Genomic DNA, 18,164 nt, shown 5'->3' with positions numbered 1-18,164 from the left:
CATGGCTGAATGGATGTGCACTGAATAGAACTTCCCCCATCAGGCCTGTCCCACGTTGACCTGTTGCCCTCCTACTGGGGACCTTGCAGGGAGTTTCCCCCACAACCCACTGCACAAGAATTTGAACCAGCCTTCCCTCTCAGTTAAATCTACTGTATGTTGCAAGGAGTGGGTGCCCTCCTCTCAATAAATCCTCTTCTGCATACCTCCATGATGCCCACGAGAATGTCTCATTACATTGTGGTATGTTTTCCCATGCACTTCCCCCCGGTCCCCAATGACAGGCACCCAGATTTCATGATATGAACAGCTGATCATTGTATTCACAAAGGCAAAGGGTTGATTTGGAGCATGTGGGTCCCATTCATTGTGTATATATTGAGGGAGACAGTTGCCTTAATTGAAGTTGCCTGGAGTGGGGTTCAAAAATCCTGGTATATGAAGACAGTGGCTGGCAAGAGGGGAAATCCTATTCTGTGCTGAAAAACAAACACAGGCTCACTTCAGCATTAGCTCATTTACTCTCATCATTTGACTGCAAAACCTTCTGGTGCATCGTTAATGGGAAAATGCACATTAATCTCAGGGATTAGAAAAACTGTAAAGACTGCAGAACAGTAACCCTATAAAACCATACACAAGGGCCAATGCAGGAGTCACACTGCCTCCTGAGATCAGAAACTACTTCTGGAGCTTGCATTTAGGCTTTGTCATTGGCCTGCATCTGTCTGCAACTGCTGCTGTGAGACGTTTTTTCCCCCACTTGCCATCTCTGCCTGGCTTATGGGATGCACAGCATCTGCAGGGAGAACAGGAGCAGAGTTAGATGTTTGTGGGTCTCACTGTAAAATCATTTAACATTTTAACAGATTTAGGTCACCCCCTAAAACTCATGACATCCCTGCTGCCATCTGGATTACATTTGCTTTCTCTGTGATTCAGATCATGGATTTTCGTGCCAAAAATAGTCCCAAATTTTAACCTCTGATTTCAGAATCTCTTCTCTTTTTGTATATTTTCATAAGACTCCCTAGCAAATACTAGTTGGCATTAGTGTTTTCTGAAGCACTCAGTACTGCTGGGGTGGCCACCCTAAATGCTTGGTTTGCAATGGGCAAATTACAGCAGAAAATTAATCTACATACTGGAAAAAGGGAAGTAATAAATCTTCTCCAGACCAGACACTGCATTTTGGGATAATACCTAGTGCAGGGGCGGGCAAACTTTTTGGCCTGAGGGCCACATCAGGTTTCCAAAATTGTATGGAGGGCCGGTTAGGGGGGAGGCTGTGCCTCCCCAAACAGCCAGGTGTCGCCCGGCTCCCACCCCCTATCCAATCCCTCCTGCTTCTTGCCCCCTGATGGCTCCCACTGGACTCCTGCCCCATCCAACCCCCCCCCCCCCATTTCCTGCCCCATACATCCCTCCCTGACCGCCCCCGGACCCCCTGCCCCGACTGCCCCATCCAACCCCTCCTCTCATTCCTGACTGCCCCCCGGGACCCCTGCCCTATCCAACCATCCCTTCTCCCTGACTGCCCCTGGAACCCCATCCAACCCCTCCTCTTATTCCTGACTGCCCCCCGGGATCCCTGCCCTCATTCAATTCTCCTGTTTCCTGCCCCCTGACCACCACCCCGAACTCCCCTGCCCTCTATCCAACCTCCTCCCCCCCGCTCCCTGCCCCCTTACCGCGCTGCCTGGAGCACCGGTGGCTGGCGGTGGTACAGCCGTGCTGCCCAGAGCACCAGGACAGGCCACCATGCCACCCGGCTGGAGCCAGCCATGCCACCGTGCAGCACAGAGCACTGGGTCAGGCTGCGGCTCTGCAGCTGCGCTGCCCGGCAAAAGCATTGTGCTGGTGGCACAGGGAGCTCAGGCTGCAGGGGGAGAGGGAACTGCTGGGGAGGGGCCAGAGGCTAGCCTCTGGGGCCAGGAGTTCAGGGGCCGGACAGGAAGGTCCCCCGGGCTGTAGTTTGCCCACCTCTGACCTAGTGTGTGACCCACCTCTCCCCACTTTGTATTCCTCTCTCAGGCAGTTTGTCCCCAGGTCTGATCCATAACTCCAGTTGTTCACACTCCCAGCTATAGGTAGCAAAGTAAATAATAGTACCATGTCCTTACATATCACCTTTAACCCAAGGATCTCAAAGTGCTTCGCCAACGTGGGTTAATAGTAACATTCCTTTTTACATATGAGGAGTCCCTGAAGATTGTTGGCAGGACTTTCAGCAGTGCAGGGTATTGTGCCCAAAGGGAGTTGCAAGTGTTCAGTGCTCTGAAATTCAGGCCACAGATGATTTACCCAAAGTGCACAGTGAGTTAGTGACAGAATTGAGAATACAGCCCGCTCACTGGCCCTTGCCCTAACCATTAGACCTGCTGTCTCCCTCACTCCAGTGAATAGCAATAGAAAAGAAAATGAGAGAGCAATTTGATAAGCTCTCTTTGAACCTGAAATGATTGTTGGCTTTGAACAATTTGTATTGAGTTCAGATCAAGCTGGAGAGGAAACAAAGATTCCCATTGTATATCAGTATTAATCTGACACCAGTGTACAAAGTTCTGCTTTCTGTAACCTGTTTCCCTGGCCATATTTCTGAATCTGTGCAGAACTAAATTTCATGCTGCATCACCATTTTGGCTCAATTACCAAAATGACACTGTGGTGGGGTGGAATAGGCCCAAAGGCCCCCTGCTGGTGGCCTCAGGGTTCTGTCACACCCATCCCAGGAAAGGAGCAGTGGAGAGGTCCTCCAACCAGATTAGAGTGGCTGCAGGGGAAGCAGCCAATCAGGGCCCAGGAGGGCCATAGAAAAAGAACTGCAGAACAGCCCAGAAGGCAGTTGCTGCTTGGAGCTGAAGAAGAAAGGTTTGCAGGCCTGGCTGTCTGGAAGAGCAGCAGGGCCATGGTCAGCTCAGTGTGTGCAGTGACCAGGGGATTGAGAGGCACCTGGCTGGCTGCAGGGACTGTGCCCGGGAAGGGCCACAGGAAGATAGTGTCTCCAGGGAGGAAGCTCTGGGGATATAGCCCCATACAGGGCTGGACTTTTAAAGACCATGGACAAACCCGCAAGGGGGTGATCACAAGAGATGGGTGCCGACCCCGTTACAGACGCAAGCCTGTGTTGAAGGAGCAATAACATCTGCTGTGGTCATTTGGAGAAGTTTACCTGGAGGGAGGTGTCTTGAAAATTCAACTTGGTTTTGCCCCAAAATCCAAAAAGCTCTTTCCAATTTTATTTTTCAAAGAAAACAATTATTGAATTCTAGCAAAGGCTTTCAAATAACTTTCAGAAAGGCCCCATGCAGGCGTGGCAAATAATTTATAAAAGGAAAGTCTGCCTTGTACGTACTTTTAGATTGCAGATCAAATTTAAAACTGAAAGAATATTACACATCCCATAAGGTAAACAGGGTGTAAAAATAGCCTAAACATTCTCCCTTTAGAACCCTGCTGCTCTCCCTTAGTCTGTCTCTTGTTAGACCTACTACTTGGTTTCTGTCAAACGTAATTTCCTAGCGTGGCATTAATGCAGGAAACTAACATCTCAAATCTCCTTAGGGTTAAAAGGGGCCTGATCCAAAGCCAATGGGAGACTTTCCATTAACTTCAATGAGCTTTGGATCAGGCCCGTAATGACCAGTTTGGGCCATTGTGGTGAAGCATTTCTTCCCCATCATCAGTTTCGGATTAATCCGAAACTGGGGATTTGCCTTATTAATATGAGACAGGGCCCAGTGCTGTGAGGGGCTGAGCACGCTCCATTCTTACTCATTCTAGTGAATGAAAGCTGAAGCGACTCAGCATTTCACAGAAGGCTTCTAGCACCTTGTTGGACTGGGCCCACGCTCTGCACTTCCATTGCACCATTCCTATGACCATTTCAAAACACTTTACAAACAGTAAGTAATTAATCCTCCTATCATCCGATCAGTGTAAGGCAGGAAAACATTATCCCCACTTGACAGATGGTGAAACTGAGATAAAGGAAGGTTAAGTGATTTGCCCGAGGGAGTCTGTGGTAGAGCCAGGAGTAGAATCCTGATGAAGCGAGAGACTCAGTGTGGAGAATCCTAAAAACCTAACTGTCTTTGACTTCAGTATTATATAGCTGAAGTGTGGTAATGGGGTTGATTTCCAAGAAATGAGCAGCACATTTTTAAAAACAAGCCTGACAAATCTTTTCAACATAAGAACCTTTTCTAGCTTTGACCTCCTCCAATGGAATGCACTGCATAGAGTGCTGTGCTAATGATTATTATGTGAGGAAAACCAGATGTGTGCTGAAACACTATAAACCAGGCTAGTCAAGCCTTCCAGTTGTCTGGAACCAAGTCATTTCCCTCTGCATTTATTGGAAATTCCTTGATTTTTCAAACTTCAGTGGTGCCCTCCACTACATTTGGATTATCAAGGTTTATATCAGGGATGGGGAACCTTTTTTCTATCAGAGGCCATTGACCCACATTAAAAATAAGTTGTGGGCCACACAGCCCTGCTCAGAGCTGGGGCAGGGGGTTGGGGTGCAGGAAGAGGTTTGGGGTGTGGGCTCTGGGAAGGAGTTTGGGTGCAGGAGAGGGCAGAGGGTTGGGGTGCAGGTGGGGAGGTGAGGGCTCTAGGGTGGGGCCAAGGATGAGGGGTTTGGGGTGCAGGAGGGGGCTCTGTGCTGGGGGTGCAGGCTCTGAGGTGGGTCTGGAGATAAGAGGTTTGGGGTGTAATAGGAGGCTCCGGGCTGGGGTAGAGTTTGGGGTGCGGTCTCTGGCTGGGCAGCACTTGCCTTAGGCAGCTCCTGGTCAGTGGCGCCCCAGGGCTAAGGCAGGCTCCCTGCCTGCCCTGGCTCTGTGCTGTTCTTGGAAGCGGCCAGCATGTCTGACCCCTAGGGAGAGGCACAGCCAGGCGGCTCTACGTGGTTCCCAGCCAATGGGAGCTGTGGAGCTGGCGCTGGGAGTAGCTCGAAGCTTCCCTGAGTGCCCCTGCTCCTAGGGGTCGCAGGGACATGCCAGTTGCTTCTGGGAGCTGTGCGGCGCCAACTGGACTTTTAACAGCCTGGCAACCCTAGCTTTCCTCCCCACTTACCAGCACGCGCAGCTCCAGCCCTGCAGGACTGGGGGGAGAAGGGGAAAGGAGCACCAAGGCTTGGAGCTTCCAGCCAGCAGCATGGAGACTTGCCACAGGCCAGAAGAAATGAAGCAGCAGGCTGGATCCGGCCCACAGGCCATAGGTTCCCCACCCTTGGTTTATATTGTGTATATATTTGGGGGTTGATGTTTTGTAAAAGTGAGCAAAATGTGTTTGCAACTGCATGACTAGTTTGCTTGTGTAAATTATTGTGATTATGTGTGCAAACCAGCCAATTACACACTTAAATGGCAATAGTTACCCAATTTGCACATTGAGCTGTGGCGATTGTGCATGAAAATTAGATACACAAGCATTTTCACATATAATTGTGCACCCAACCTCTAAAAAGCTCATCTCCTTAATGGGCAGCGCATATTTACAACACACTGTGCATTCAGATCACCTGAGATAAAGCTATAGTATTTATATCCAGAGAGAGTGATTTTAGATGCTGAACTTGAAATATAAGGTAGCTATTTATAAATCATGTATAACAGTACTTCTATCATTCTTCCTCTATAGGTCTCCAGTTGCTTTCAGAGAGGGAGTAAACATTATTATCCCCATTTTATGGACAGGAAACCAAGGCACAGAGAGATTGTGACTGGGACAAGGCTTATAGCAAGTCAGTGGCAGAGTTTGGAATAGAGGTCCGACACACAGCCCGCACTCAATCCCCTAGACTATGACTAGCACCAGGATGTTTCAAATACACTAACATCATAAAGCCCTTTGAGGCACTGTAGCTATTCACTAACAAAAGCCTGGGGAACCTCTTTTCTTTTATTCACAGTGTAGACTGGTCTAAGCTACAAAGTTTGGATGCCAGCTACTTGAAATCTGGGAAGATTCTGGATCTCTGTTTATTAATATGAAATGATTTTGTTACTGGAAGGATAAAACAGCTTACTTTGATGTCTAGGGAAATTTCCTTCCACCTTGCAGTTAAGTCCAGCAATACATGATAACCAGAGCACCTGACTGGCAGTGTGCTCTGCTTTCATAATTTGGGTCTCTCTCTTCCCCTGGACTCTCCATTTCCACCAGCTTGTCCTCAGCATAGGCAATATCTAATCATGAGGATGGTGGCAACATAGATGCAGGCCTAAGACTTTCTTTTGGCGCCATCTTCCTGGTCTGCCACCATATAAGTTCATTTTGCAGACACTCATTGTCTGCATTATGTGTTCAGTGTAAAGAGTCTGCTTCCTAAAATTGCTTCTCTGGCTCAGCTAATGCTGTACAGCGAGGGCTGCAGCTCTTAGAAATGGGGTCAAGAGCATTAATATCCTTTGCCAATGGTTCACTTTTTAGTTTCAGTTCTGTTCTTCTCACCCCCACTTAATACCACCCTCTATATCCTATTCACATAGATATTTATTTATACAGTCTCCCCAGAGTAAGTGTCTGTGTGGGTAGCCTTCATAATCTGATTAGTGTAGGCATTCATTGATCAGTGGACAAGCAGATTAGAGTCACCTGAAAGCCTGTCAGTCTCTGCTGTAACCATTTTATCACAGCAGTGAAGGGATATGCTTTCTGGAAAACAACTTGGTTTTGTTTCTGCCACTGTTCAGTCCAGTGTGAGTGGGGCCATAATACATAATTTAGTGGATGACAAGCTTTCAGGTAGGAGACTTTTCCGTCTGTATTTGCTGAGTAGGTTTTCCTTTTACACCTTAGAGTGACCTCTCTTGGACAATAATCTTTAAATGAGGTTATCACTGATTATTCCGTAATCAGCCTCTTTGAAGCCTAAGTGAAATCCTATATATTTGTGTCACAGAAATATATATTTCTGCCTGAGGTACATGGAGTATAATGTCCTACTTGTATAATGTTGACATTGGCTACAGCTGTGCAGAGCTGCAGCTTTATCTGAAAGCATTATTATCTAATGTGGTGTAACTGGTAGAGGACAATAGATTTTTAAGAATATACAAATCAGTCTTGTTACACGTTAAAAAGTTATACTGAGCTATTGATCTAGGAAACCTCCTTGGCTACATGAGCAATGGATCACAGGACAAGCTTTGAAAGGACATATTTTTGTTGCCCAAGAAATGCAGTGAAATGTCAGAGGGAAGCTATAATGATCAGAACTAATGTAGTCAACTTATTTTAGCAGTGTCTTAGTGTTAATATTCCAGCCCTCTGTTTATGTTTCACTTACAACTGCAAGCCTTGTAGGATTAAGCTTCCTTTTAAACAAATTTCCCTTCTCTTGACACCCAAGGCCCAAATGTGGAACACAAAATGCAGGCTAAAAATCAAAAATGAGGGACAAAAGTGAAACACGTGAGCAAGTTTTAAATTATGTAGGACTCAGTCCATCAGCATGAGTGATGTTTTCTAAAGACAATTTAATGAGATAAACAATTTCTAGGAAAAATGGAACTAAATTTGCATGGAAATGAGGGATGTCTGTGTACAGAAGGAACAAAAGCTGAAAAGTATGAATTACATTAATATTTCTTGTAAAAGAAAAACAAAGTTGAGCGGATGGTATTCTCTCCATATAAGGTGGTCAAATGCTGTGATGTTAAAAAGACAAGGTGGGTAAAGTAATATCTTTTATTGGACAACTTCTGTTGGTGAGAGACAAGCTTACACAGAGCTCTTCCTCAGGTCTGGCAAAGGTACTCAGAATGTCACTGAATCACAGTCAACTTAGGAACAATCCTGCATTGGCAGGGAGATGGACTGAGGGATCAAATAGACCTTTTCATCTCTGACTTCCAGCCTCACAGAAGTGTCACATCCTTTTGTCAAGCATTCTATGTTGAACAAAATGCAACCACCAAAATATGTTAAAAAACAATGTTGATAAAATATGTATAAACTAGTTTAAAAACAAGATCACACTGTGATCCTAAAAAAGTTTCCTAAAGTAGCGGATGTGCATTAGTTAACCAGTTATAAATCAAAAAGTCATTCTGCTAAAACCATCTCTGTGAAATGAGCCTGATTTTATAAAGCTCTTCAGAAATTATTGTTGTGCATATGGATTCAGAACAGGTGTGATATGGATTGTCAGGAAGATCTTGGCAGAAGAAATCAATAGGAGCTGCAGGTGTTCAGCCCTTGGGTAAATTAGAACCCTAAGTACCTGAGAACAGGATGCAATTTGTATTTTATAGAAGTAAAATGGGCTTGGATTTTAACTCTAAACCTCATAATTGTACCAACTAATTTAATGCTTGTTGAGATTCTAGCTGAAGTTATGAATTCACCCTTCCTGTGATATACACACTGGAAGGTACTTTCAATCTAACTGTATTGAACTTCACATCCACAAGCAAATGGCTTTCCAGACCAGCCTTTGGTTATTATATACTCATGCTCATGAGACAGCCCTGTTGCCTCTGTATATGTGAGTGAATGGGAAAGAGAAAACCAATCATGTGCTTCAGTCCCCTGCAGGGCATGCATCCTGGTTCCCATTGCTTGAGGCACTCATGAGACCAACTTTGACATCTACAAGCTCTGCCAAACAATTACATAACATTTAAAATCATTAGATGAGCAATTACATAATGGTTAAAATGGTTAGCTGAGCATTGGTAGTCCAGTGGGTTAATGTATTAACTAGGGCTGTCAATTAATCACAGTTAACTCATGCGATTAATGCAAAATTAATTGTGATTAATCGCACTGTTAAACAATAAAATACCAATTGAAATTTATTAAATATTTTGGATTTTTTCTACATTTTCAAATATATTGATTTCTATTACAACATAGAATACAAAGTTTACAGCTCTCAATTATTGATTACAGATATTTGCACTGTAAAAATAATAAAATAGTATTTTTCAATTCACCTCATACAAGTACTGTTGTGCAGCTGTTCTCAAACTGTGGGGCAGTGGAGCTTGGGTGGGCGCAGGCTTCGGCCCCCTCCTGGGGTCGTGAAGTAATTTTTGTTGTCAGAAGGGGGTCACAGTGCAATGAAGTTTGAGGACCCCTGCTATAGTGCAATCTCTTTATTGTGAAAGTGTAACTTACAAATGTAGACTTTTTTTTGTTACATAACTGCACTCAAAAACAAAACAATGAAAAACGTTAGAGCCTACAAGTCCACTCAGTCCTAATTCTTGTTCAGCCAATCATTTTTAAAAGTTTGTTTACATTTATGGGAAATACTGCTGCCTGCTCCATATTTACAGTGTCACCTGAAAGTGAGAACAGGTGTTCACATGACACTTTTTTGTAGCCGGTGTTGCAAGGTATTTATGTGCCAGATATGCAAAACATTGGTATGCCACTTCATGCTTAGGCCACCTTTCCAGAGGACATGTATCCATGCTGATGATGCTCGTTAATAAAATGCATTAATTAAATTAGTAACTGAACTCCTTGGAGGAGAATTGTATGTCTCCTGTTGTTTTACTCTCATTCTGCCATAGATTTCATGTTATAGCAGTCTCGGATGATGACCCAGCACATGTTGTTTGTATTAAGAACACTTTCACTGCAGATTTGACAAAATGCAAAGAAGGTACTGTGACAGGTTGCCTCCCTTTAATATGCCACCTGATGTGCTGAGATACCACAGAGCCTGCCTGTTCTGCCAGCCTGGGCACCCTATAACCCTGTCTTGCTGAGCCAGGCATTTAAGCCTCCTCCAGCACACACACAGGCAGGGTCACACCCCACTGTAGGACAACAGACACTGAGATCAGCTCTGGGAAGACTCAGATTAAAGGACTTGCCCCAGCACTCAGATGTCCACCTCCCTTGGAACTTAGACTCAAACAGGGCCACCCAGAGGATTCAGGGGTCCTGGGGCAAAGCAATTTTTAGGGCCTTTCCATAAAAACAAGTTGCACTACTATAGAATACTATATTCTTGTGGGGGGCCCTGTGGGGCCCGGGGCAAATTGACCCACTTGCCGCCCCTCTGGGTGGCCCTGGACCCAAAGGTATATTATGAAATCCGCCTCCTTCCTCAATGTGGAGGAAGGTGTGCACAGCTTCCCCCCACCACCATTATGAATTGTACAAAAGGGTTTATATGAAATAAGTTGAATAACTACAAAAGGTGAATTTTAAGTGGTTTAAGAGATTACTACGCAAATAAAACCAAACACGTCAACTAAGCTTGTTTCACTAAAGAAACTAGTTACAAATAGTAATTTCTGACCCTGAATATTGAATTTAGGCAGGATTCAGAGTTTCTGTAGTTCAGCATCCCAGTTATTTTTCTTACCGACTGGACCCCTGCCTTTCCCTTTAGGTTGGTTTTTGTCCCTTCAGATGTTTTCAGCAGTTTGTCTTCCTTGGGTAGGCAGAAGAGGAGAGTACCCTTTGCCTTTCTTCCCACCCTTAAATAAGATTTACATAATGCGGGAATCCTTTGTTTCATAAACTTGATGTGCCCCCCCACTCCCCTTTAGTGGAAAGTTACAAGAGGTCCAAGATAATGTTTAGTATCAGGTGACAAGACCACCTGACCTAGTAGTGTCACAGTTAGGTCCCAGGATGCCTCCCAGGAGGGGGAGAGATTAGTTTCTTCCTAATGACCCATCAAATCTGATGGCCTGTTGTCTGGTGGGTGTCTTCCCAATACGCACCCAGTTGTAACTGTTACACGGTCCCTATTCCTAACTACAGAAATGAGACATGCATATAAATTGGATAATCGCATTGGATAAATCATAACCTTTCCAATGATATCTTACATGAGCCATCTTGCATAAAGTACATCTCAGTTATGTCATATCCATATCATAAGCATATTTTCATAAAGAATATGGAGTGTAATGTCACAGGTGCCAATATGAGATTTCTAAAGATAGCTACAGTACTTGAGCCAAGTTTTATGAATCTGAAGTGCCTTCCAAAATCTGAGAGGGACAAGGTGTGGAGCATGCTTTCAAAAGTCTTAAAAGAGCAACAGTCTGATGTGGAAACTACAGAACCCGAACCACCAAAAAAGGAAATCAACCGTCTGCTGGTGGCATCTGACTCAGATGATGAAAATGAACATGCGTCAGTCCTCACTGCTTTGGATTGTTACCGAGCAGAACCCGTCATCAGCATGGATGTATGTCTTTTGAAAGGTGGTTGAAGCATGAAGGGATACACGAATCTTTAGCACATCTGGCACATAAATATCTTGCAATGCTGGTTACAACGATGCCATGTGAATGCCTGTTGTTATTTTCAGGGGACGTAAACAAGAAGATGGCAGCATTATCTTCTGCAAATCTAAACAAACTTGTTTGACTGAGCGATTGGCTGAACAAGAAGTAGGACTGAATGGACTTGTTGGCTCTAAAGTTTTACATTGTTTTGTTTTTGAATGCAGTTTTTTGTATGTAATTCTACGTTTGTAAGTTCAAGTTTCATGATAAAGAGATTGCATGACAGTACTTGTATTAGGTGAATTGAAAAATATTATTTATTTTGTTTTTTACAGTGCAAATGTTTAATAAAAATATAAAGTGAGCACTGCACACTTTGTATTCTGTGTTATAATTGAAATCAATATATTGGAAAATGTAGAAAACATCCAAAAATATTTAAATAGTATTCTATTATTAACAGTGTGATTAATCGTGCAAATAATCACAATTAATGTTTTTAATTGCTTGACAGCCCTAGTTGCTACATGTACAAGGAGGGCAGTATTAAACAGGTCCCTGAGGTAAACTGAGAGCCAAAGGGATCGTTCTGATACTAGGGTAATGTGCATATGTTGCTTTGTATCTATGAAGAGCTTTCGGTACATACTGATATCTAAAGAGGGGAGCCTGGGGAGTCCATAGAGCGAGAGAGTCAGAGGACAGTATAAGAAGGTGTAAGTGAGACTATCTGCAGAAATGGCACTAGACCAGTGGTGGGTATGAGCAAAGTTGCCTGGGTGAGAGGAGAGGAAACTTCAGGGTCAATGATTGCATCAAGTTTACGGACAGAGGAGGTCAATGGGAGATTTGAATTTAGGGAAACTGAGGAGATGGAGGGGCACGTGAGGATGCTTCTCTTGACCAAGACTTCTGTCTTTGAGTCAACTAGCTAAAGGGAAAAGGCTCTGAAAGTGATGCATGCATCAGACAGATTGTGGGGGTAAATATGGAGCGGAGACCACTAATGGGGGGTGCTTTGAAGGCATCCTTCAGCCATGGACAGCCAGTAAAGAAATCTTAACACAATCCAAAAGTTCACTTTTGAGGCTCAGAGCTGAAATGCTGCATTTCTGACTGACTAATTCTCTGAACGTTCACATCCACAATGCTGCTGTCTTCAAATGTTTTAGGAGCTCTGGAAAACTGCTAATTGAATTCCTAAAACAACACACCGTTTGGGCCCTAGAGATGGTCTCCGCTATCCAGTCACGACCTAGAACAGCATGTTCCATTGGAGTGGGGTGAGATCAGGCCAAAGATGATAGGCAGAGCTCTCCTCCCTGCTCAGCAAGAATGTATAGGTAAGGGACCACACAATATTGTGGTGTAAAGTCTTTGGTCCCATTCAGCAAAGCACCTAAGCATGTGCTTCAGTCAATTCTTAATCAGGAAAGCCCTTATGCATGTGATTCAGTAGCTTGCTGAACCAAGGTCTTCATCAGTAGAAGTTGGGAATGATCAAAGTTACTCATGGTGACACCGCCAACGGTGTGTTAGGCAGGTCATCTCAGCCTTCTGTACTACACTATCATTCTATATATGCCACAAGTATTACAGAAACGCTATATTTTATGAGTGTATAAGAAAGGTTTGTATCCCCCATCCTCCCCTATGGCTAATTTTTGTGTCCCTCCACTTGTCATGCTAGGTATCTGAATTACCATGAGACCAGCTGCACAGATCTCAAAGGAAGCTATACAAGTCTTTAAAATTGAGCTCAAAGAGCTTTTCTATACATACAAATGTAGTGATTTAAAGTCTGTTATTTCAGGAATTTCCAGGGCTGGAAGCGAGTTCCTGGTTTCACTGAGGTGCTATGACTTTCTCATTTTCCAGTAGTCAAATGCAACTCCCATTTTTAGCCCTGCAGCACTGCGAGATATCTGAGTGAAACTTATGATATTTTTATGTATAGAAAAGTTGATACTGGTACATGACTGAAAATTGTGTGACTCCATTTAACCCTGCAGACCTGTCACACAGCCAGTTTCCCCCTCAATTTGGGCAAGTCACATCACCTATCTGTGCCTCAGTTTCCCCATCTGCAAAATTAGGATAATGACAATGACAACCTTTTGTAAAGTGCTTTGAGATCTCCGTGTGAACTGCACTATATATGCACTAGGTATCGCCATACCAAATCTGATCAGAGATTGAATCAAGGGGCACTTTGTGAATTGAAATCGAAAAACAGGATTGTACTAGTTCATTTTGATATTCCTTTGAAAACAAAGGCACAAACCTATTATTAGCAGAAACCTGTATCCTTGACTAAGTTGCTTCAGGATGAAATTCACCCCACCCACCCAAAACCTGAGTGTTTGGACTCTGTGCACGTGGTGTGCATTGAGGTTGGGCAGGAGTAATGGACACAACCCCTTTCTACCACACTTGTGCAAAGTTCTGAGGCCACTGGATTGGTGTAAGCATGGATCTGCAGCCCTTCCGTAGCCAGCCTCAGAGCTGAGTGCAGTAAACACTTAAGGGGGCCAACCATGTGCAATTATTCAGGTAGCAAAACACCAAATCAGCACAGCCCCTATGCTTCGCTTAACTAGTGCTAAGCATCTTATGCTGCCCTCCACACCATGGACAAATTTTGCCCATAGTGTGGAAGAAACACTACAGCATCTCCAAAAATATTTATAAGACATGTACTGGCTACTGCTGTCCAATTGTGCAAGTATATTTTTTCCACACATTCAGTAATTTAATTATTTTAATGTCTATTTATTACCATTCTTTGAGGATCTTATTGTTTTACAAACATTAAGCTTAATACTTCTCTGAGGGCAGTATTTACCCATTTTACAGTTGGAGGAATGTAAGGCAGAGAGAGGTTAAGTGACTTACTGTAGGTCAATAGTGGGTGAAAGTGGCAGAGCTAGGGAATAAAGCTTAGAAAGGTGGCACGGTTGTATTTTATGGGAAGTATTTCCATGTAGCTTCAAGCTAACCAGGCATTCCTCTAACTTGTAGTTGCATTGAAGATCATAGACTGAGTGGCATGTTACCCCCTCTTTGCATGGATAACCCTGGATCTTGGTTTGTTCTTAGTCCTATTCAGTTTTCAAATTAAGAACCAATTGACTGTAAGCAAGGTCACAATAATTCTACGTTCTCTTTACAGAATATAAATGCCAAATAAGCCAACAATCCAACTAGTCTGGTGTCACATCTCTGATGGTGGCTAACCTGGACGTTGTGGATTAAAAAGTAAAACTTCTATACTTACACCTGGAGAATTTTTTTCCTGAGCCCAACTGATATCCTGAAACATGAGGGTTATTAGTCTTTGTTTAACTCCAAATGCTCTATTTTAAGTTTTCTTAAAAGTTATGCTTGTCTTGATATTCGGTGAAAGTAAATATCACAGATTGTAGTAAAATTAAAATGTCATCTCAGCTAGCAGGTCCATTCTGTTCTGTCCATACGTATAGCTCCCACTGTCACTAATGGGAGAAGTGTGCCTAACTCTCCACACATCAAGACTAAACACTTTTAAAATAGCCAAATTCTACCATCAGTTACACCTGTGTAAATTCTGTATCTTATACTGAGGTGGCATAGGTGGTAACAGAGCAAAAAGTCTTCTCCAAAGAGCTGATATTTAAATCTGGCACTCCATTAACTGCAGGCATAAGTGATGGGGGTTGGGTGTCTAAAGGAAACTGTCGTGTCACTAGATCTTTAACTACAATTGCATGAACATGCAACATCGGAGACAAGCCGAGGCTTCTTTAAAAGCAAAATTGGCCTTAAGTGCCCTAAGCACATAGAGATTTGATTATTTCTTGTGGTGGTTTTAACCGAATTTGCAAGTTGTGCAAAACTTGCAGAGAATGTGTTGACCACATGACTTTAGGTCTAAGACAGAAAAACACTTTTAGGAAGAATGAGGGACAAATTAGATGAATGTCAACCCATAGCAATTTTCTATGAAATCAGCCCACTTTTTTTATTGAGTTGACAGCTCTGTTAATCTGTGACTTGCCAACAGCTGGTCTTATTTACACTGGAAATACACAGGAAGGTGGAACTCCTTTCTAAGTGTGCAATTCCAGCTGATAGCTGGGGAGGCTGCCACAGAACTTTAACTGTACATGTGTGTGTGAATCTCTGTGTCGGAGAGACGTTAGTGGAAACTGCAGCTTCGTTGTCTGAGTTTGCTCACAAGGAGTGATTTCTGGAGTTAAGTCTTCTCTTCAGCTCAGTTGATTTATTAGCCTTTGAGCCAAAACAATATTTAAACACCATAAATGGTAAACGCGGCTCAGAGTGTCCCTACGCAAGGGTCAGGCTAGGCATTATTTGGCTGCTTTACCATATGACTCTGGCAAACAGATTCCTCTGGTATAATTAAGTCTTTTATAAGACTAAACAGTAGGTTTGCAGCATTCTGAGTAAAGGCAGCAAACGCTTCATTCTTTGCATATCCCTGACTGTAACTGGCCTGATCCTGTGACAAACTGAGCGTCCTGCAGTGGCAGTGATTTCACGGGGGGTTGATAGCTCTCTGCTCCTCACAAGGAAGTGGCCCTATGGGTGTGCTTTTATATCCACTTAGAGTATTGAGAACTGAAGGAATGTTTGTCACCACTGAACACTAAGCATGTTAAAATTGCCATAGCCAAACAGACCAGTAGCCCATTTAATTGGCACTCTGTTCCCTACAGTGGCCAATGGCAGCTACTTAAGAAAGTTGCAGTGGAGGGCTTTATGCTAATTAGGCAAAAGTATATCAAAGAGGGAATTTCTTCCTGACCTCATTTAGTGATCAGTTTGTCCTCTGAAGCATGATGATTGATTAGACCCACTAAAATTTTCTGGCCCCATTGATATCAATGGCAAAACTCCCAAATAGGATTTTACCCATTTTTCTCAACTCTGTGTGGCTTACAAATCCTACTAACTGGCTGAGGGGAGATGGTAGCTTACCTTAAAATTCTGGAATTTCAGGGTGTATTTTCAAGGGACCAAGACTCTGCCTCCCTTTCTGATAGGCACAGTTTCTGCCCACCAAAATGGAACATGGGCACAAGTCTAACTACTCAAATTTGTGCTCAAAATTCACTTGTGATTGCCCCTAGCATCCCTAGCTAAATTCCCTATTAGCTGTGTTGGCTCTGCAGGCCTCACAAGAGTAAAAAAGGAAAAAACCTTTTTTTGGCCCTGAAACCAGCCAAATTATACTAACTAATTATAACATGAAAGAAGAGCCACATACAAGTCATTTATATATAGTTCCATTTTAGAGTAGAGCCATGCTTTAAGGCTTGATATGCTAGAAGATGGCTTTCCAAGGCAGGAACAATGGGGATTGAGGCAGAAATCAATATACCAAACCTTAATGCTACAAATACTGCGAGCTATTGCAATGTACAGTTTCTAAGGATTGCTGTGAATGAAGCCAAACATTGTTTTGTTAGGAGATAACATTTAGCAGTTACCTCTTTAGCTAGAGACAAGGTGGAACCAAGGTGCCATCTCTGAACACATTCAAGCTTTGAAAAGGATTGGATCCAGATCCTCCCATGTGCCTCAATGTAACTTTAGTGCCAGACTTAGGAATCATAATGCGATAATGTGATGTTTTTTATTCTTCTTTCTCATGTATATTTTCCATATTAGAAGATAACCATGCAACAAATAAATCTTTCAGACAAATTAAGTGTCTGAATATATATATATATATATATATATATATATATATATATATAATAAAATAAATAAGTTATACAACTGCCATGTAGTAGGTTTACTCATCTTATAGTGCAGCATGAATTTGTCATAAATTTTCTCTTGCAAGTACTATGGTTAACAATGGCACTATATTTGCAAGTGTTTAATAATAATAATAAGCAATAAATGTGTGCCTCAATTTACCCTTCTGTAATATGGATCTACTTATTGAAGATGCACTCAAACCATAGAGTTCTGATACAGATCTAGACTTTCCCAAAGTCCAAGTGTGTTTTGGTCTAGATTTTTAATAGTCTAGTAATAATAATTTACAATGTACAGAGATGTGGTGGTTCAATTAATATAAAGTACTCTTGCAATCTGATAGCAAAAGAGGTGATAGAATTTCAAAGTATTATTCATCAGAGTAGGTGTTTTTATAGACAGTGAAGAATTGGCACAGCAGCTATAGAGAGGTGAATTACATAGTGTTGATTATTTATGCCCACAAGCAAATGAGGACAGAATAGAAATTGTATACCAGTGCATCAAAGGCCATGCATCTCTTTCCTGTTCTTTTCCAAAAATGCTAGGACCCTGTCTCTCTAGTAGGAAGTCAGAAGCATTTGAACTTTGTCTCTTATCTCTCTGGATTTAATGCACTTGCTGACTGTTCTTTTAATAAATTGGATGCCCATTTAAGTGGCTTTTTCTAATCAAAAGTAAATCATTATGGGATAGGAAACACTGTGGGAAAATCCTATATTACTCCTGCTTGGTATAAGATACATGTGGGTGTATAATGTAGCCTTTAAATGCCGCCCTTTCTATTTCTAGTCTTCCAGGCCAAGGACTGTGCTCTTTGGACTGATAATTATGGCATCTATTTGTTTTCCCTCTGGGCTCTGCATCCTATTACTCTGTTTCCCAAGGATCTTAAGTTCTAAAACCAGAAAGAAGAGAGAAATGCAGGAGTTCTATGATTATTACAACAGTTCATAAAGGGTTGATCCAAAGCCCACTGAAATCATAGGGAGTCTTTCTATTGAGTTCAATGAGCTTCAGATCAAAACTGGTTTTAAGACATCAGCAAGAATTATTAAGCTGTGTGCATAGGAAGAAGATCAGTACTTTTAGACTGGGAATTTCAGTGGAGCCTAAAGGAGTTCACCACCAAAATCCCATTGATAATCCCATTGAAAATCCCAGGCTTAATTCAAGGGATAG

The 18,164-nt window shown here is 42.7% G+C and overlaps 1 protein-coding gene across 5 annotated transcripts in view; it reads left to right on the top strand.

Annotated features, from left to right (window-relative positions):
- Positions 1-18,164, top strand: part of MYLK (myosin light chain kinase) — a 325,041-nt gene that overhangs the window by 193,548 nt on the left and 113,329 nt on the right. The gene's annotated exons all lie outside the window — the stretch shown is intronic.

The sequence above is a fragment of the Mauremys mutica genome, chromosome 10, assembly GCF_020497125.1.
Source record: "Mauremys mutica isolate MM-2020 ecotype Southern chromosome 10, ASM2049712v1, whole genome shotgun sequence".
NCBI classification, from domain to species: Eukaryota; Metazoa; Chordata; order Testudines; family Geoemydidae; genus Mauremys; species Mauremys mutica.
The sequence above is the reverse complement of the archived record's forward strand: the minus strand, read 5'-3'. Positions and strand labels throughout refer to the sequence as shown.